Below are 4,223 nucleotides of genomic sequence, written 5' to 3'. Positions count from 1 at the left end.
TCACATGACCATGGACTGATTTTTATTCACTAGGAGTTACGAGAATAAATGACAGCAAGCAGAGATCTAGAAGAGCGCAAGGAATTGATACAGAAAGTCTATTGGAAAATTGTACAACTTTTCATGATACAAACAATCACATTCATTTCCTCAAATTGGATGATCCCTTTAATTTCTCCTCATTGCAGGCCTCTATCTTCTGAATACCTTGTATCTTTGTACCCCAGCGGAAGGAACCTCAACAGACCCCAATAAGTCAATGGAGTTGCCAGTACTAGTGTAAGGCTTAGTTTACACGCAATTCCACGTGTGCATATTCTGTCGCGGCTGCCGTGACGGGATGCCAATACAGTGCACGGCATCCTGTCGCGGCTTTCTGCTCCGGATTAGATCCAAATGAATGGGCCTAGTCCGGAGCATGCTGCCGCGAGGCGGACGCCGTGGCTGAATCAGCCGCGGATTCCACCTGAAGAAAGGGCAGCCCGTTTCTTTTTTCCGCTAGCGGCAACCCTAGCGGTCTACATAGACCACCATTGTGAGGGAGGGGATTATGACGTGGATTCCGCGCCAAAATCCGTCCCCTCTTGCACCATGTGAACGGGGCCTAACTGTTGTGCAATCTAACAATGTATTGTCCAACATATCTATAGGCCCCATCAACCTGACAAAGGCCACAGTAGTTCTTTTGTATATGAATGAAACAATGTCTGCTGTGCCATTCTATACATGAATATGAACATAACATCAACATGTGAATTTGGACTTACTTTCCCTGACATTGTGCAATAGAATCTGACACCACTGAGACTATGAACATATCTGATATGCACTCGCAGGATTCCTGTTATGCTTACTATGATGCATGACATCATTTGTATGTTTCTTCTGTCTGCTAGACATTTCACAGACTGCAGTATTTCAAGGACAGTGCTGTGATCTCAGCCATGCACTGACATTATTTTAAGGAATCTCTCTTTGTGCCTGGATGACGGCTGCGTAGTTCTGCCAGTAACTCATTCACTGGGTATTTGGTAATCAGATATAAATAAAGGTGAGTGACAGAAGAAAGGGGGTGTAAAGGGAAACGGAGGCTAAATGTGTTTGTCATGACTCATAAAGTCAGCTCTCATTACTATATCCTTCAATTTATTGAGACAAATCGCATAATAAAATCTAAATTATAGAAAACATCTATAGGATTAAAGCAAAAACTTTCACTAACATTGAAAATATGTCTTATATTATTTTTTGCCAATACTTTGCTTGTTTTAACAATCTACAGTCAGAGGCGCTAGGTGAAGCTCCTGGGCCCCAATGTAAAATCTGTGATGCGGCCCCCACCTACCCACCTACCTTGTGCCATTTACAGTAGAATTGTGATGTATTTTATGCGACAAAGGCATCTTTAGGGCCCCTTCAGGATCAAGGGCCCAGTAGCTACTGCTGCCTCTGCACCCCATAAACAGTAGCTATGTCCCTGTGTACAATATATCAAACCTTACCTCCAGTATTCACTTAAAGGGTAGTCACAACATCAGCATTTATGCCACATTCATACAATATGCCATAATATCTGATAGATACAAGTCTCACCTCTAGAACACATATACAGTACTTTTTAGGTAATTTTAGGCAAGTGTGAAAAAAAATGCTGCAAAGTAAGAAAGCATTGGGAGACAGAAGTGTTAATAGTTTTACTAATTGACAAAAATAAACTATTATATCTCTGCTGTCTTCTTCTTTTATACAATACTTTATTGATATATATATATATATATATATATATATATATATATATATATATATAAACACACACACATATATAATGTTCTGAATGGTAATTTCTGATGCGATGAAGTGATGAGATGGCTTCACGGAAAGTCTACAGATTTTTCCTCTGCAAACTTTCTGCCCCTATTATACATATATGGAAAACGCCGGGGTTTCCGTAGGTAAAATTGACATGCTGCATACCTTTTTCACTGCAGTTTTTTTCTGCAATGTGTGGATAGAATCAGCCAAAATCCCATCCTTTTTGCAATTCATGTAAAATGCTGTGGCTTTTGCTGCAGCGTTTACACTATGTAGGGCCTTGTCCCAAAATGGTAAAATTGAGTTAACTTGAATGAGCAGAGACTATAAACTTTTGGGTATTTTCTTATTCAATGATGCTGATAATATACAGGAAAAGCATCCAGCAAGAGGGGTCAGAGGAGAATGCTAGCTAATCCCATCCACTTTGCAGGTAATGTAAAATGCAGCATGGGGCCCCGGCCTCAAAGGAACCGTTACTATTATCTATTTCTGTTCAGTATTTCAGTACATGACATCGCTCTATTTGTAATGGCTGTGTGCCTCTACACCTTCCTATTAACACATGAATACTGAGGCTATATGGTAGACCTCAGTTGTAGCTTTTTTTTTTTAACGTGAAAAAAATAAAATAAAATCCAGTAAAAGTGAGGACAGTGCCTGGTGTATACACATTATTCTATCTAAAATCGTTTGTTTATAGTTTAGTTATTTTTTGTCTTTTTCTTTAAAAAGGTCATAATGGCATGAAAAAACATTATACTCATTTCCTGATCCCCTGCTGCTCTTGTTTTTGTTCTCCCCATGTCCCTGCTAGTCTCTACATCCTGATGCCTCCTGACTAGAGATGAGCGAGTAGCATTCGATCGAATACTACTATTCGATGGAATACTCATATCGTTCGAATACCATGCAGGAAAATTCCATTGAATTCAATTCAAAAACCTCCTTGTGCTCCTCGTTTTTTCCCATCGACTATAATGGTATTCGATATTTGATTGAATACTACTTGCTCATCTCTACTCCGGACACATGGGAAATGACTTCTCTGTGAGTCTCTGGGGTGGGTTTCCTCTGTGCAAAGCCAAAACTAGTGAGAACCCAGGAAGCATTGGGAGATTGGTGACATGACCATTATGTCTTTTGTTTTTCTATGCCATTCTGACCCTTTACAAAATATTACTAGAGAACTCCTTTCACTGGTAGGTCACTTTGTTTTCAACAGACTGCAAAAGATCTGTGAAAGATGGCAAAGGAGTGTTGCATATACAGTGGCTTGCAAAAGTATTCATAAACCTTGAACTTTTTAACATCTTGTCACCTTACAACCACACACTTATAGGGTTTGGCCACTTTCAGACCAATATTGAGAGACAAATGTTATTGTTTGTATTATAAAAAGTTGTACAATTTTTTGATAGACTTTCTGTATCAATTCCTCACAGTTTTCTAGATCTCTGCTTGCTCTTATTCATTCTGTTACTTCTAGTGGATAAAATTCTGACCATGGTCATGTGATGAACACATCGGTGCATAGCTCATTACCAGACAGATGTCTGTGTGATTACTGTGCTATACTGTGCTATTACTGTTCTATGGGAGCACCACAAGGTACGGTTCTTCCCCTTTCCTCTTCACACTGTACACTGCTGACTTTAGGCACAACTCATCCAGCTGTTACTAGCAAAAGTACTCTGATGAATCTGCAATAGTAGGCCTCATCACAGACGGAGAGAACAGGGAATACAGAGACTTAAACCGGGAATTGTGAAATGGTGTCAGCGGAACCAGCTTAGGTTTAATGCCGGGAACACCAAGGAGATGGTGGTGGACTTTAGTAAGCGGAGATATGCTCCAAAACAAATGAACATCCAGGGAATGGGCATTGAGATAGTCAAGATTTATAAGTACTTGGGTTTGTTCCTCAATAATAAGCTGGACTGGGCTGATCACCTGGAGGCGATGCACAGAAAGGGTCACAGCAGGCTCTACCTGCTCAGGAGGCTGAGGGCCTTTGGAGTCCAGGGGCCACTTCTTAGGGCCTTTTTCAACTCTGTGGTAGCATCAGCCATATTCTTCGGAGTGGCCTGCTGGGGGAGCAGTATATCAGCCAGGGATAGAAATAGACTTGACAGGTTGGTTATAAGGGCCATCTCTGTCCGGGGGAGCCCCCTGGACTCAGTACAGGTGGTGAGTGACAGAAGGATACTGTACGTGGTCAGCTCCATGCTGGAGAACAACTCCCATCCCATGTATGAGACCATGATAGCACTGTGCAGTACTGTCAGTGACCGACTGCTTCACCCCAAGTGTGAGAAGGAGAGCTATCGGAGACCCTTCCTCCCAACCGTGGTCAGGCTGTATAATCAACATCAGGCTAAGCAGAGATCACTCCACACAAAGAACTAGTA

The sequence above is a fragment of the Leptodactylus fuscus genome, chromosome 4 (genome assembly GCF_031893055.1).
Source record: "Leptodactylus fuscus isolate aLepFus1 chromosome 4, aLepFus1.hap2, whole genome shotgun sequence".
Taxonomy (NCBI): domain Eukaryota; kingdom Metazoa; phylum Chordata; class Amphibia; order Anura; family Leptodactylidae; genus Leptodactylus; species Leptodactylus fuscus.
This window is presented reverse-complemented; position numbering follows the sequence as displayed.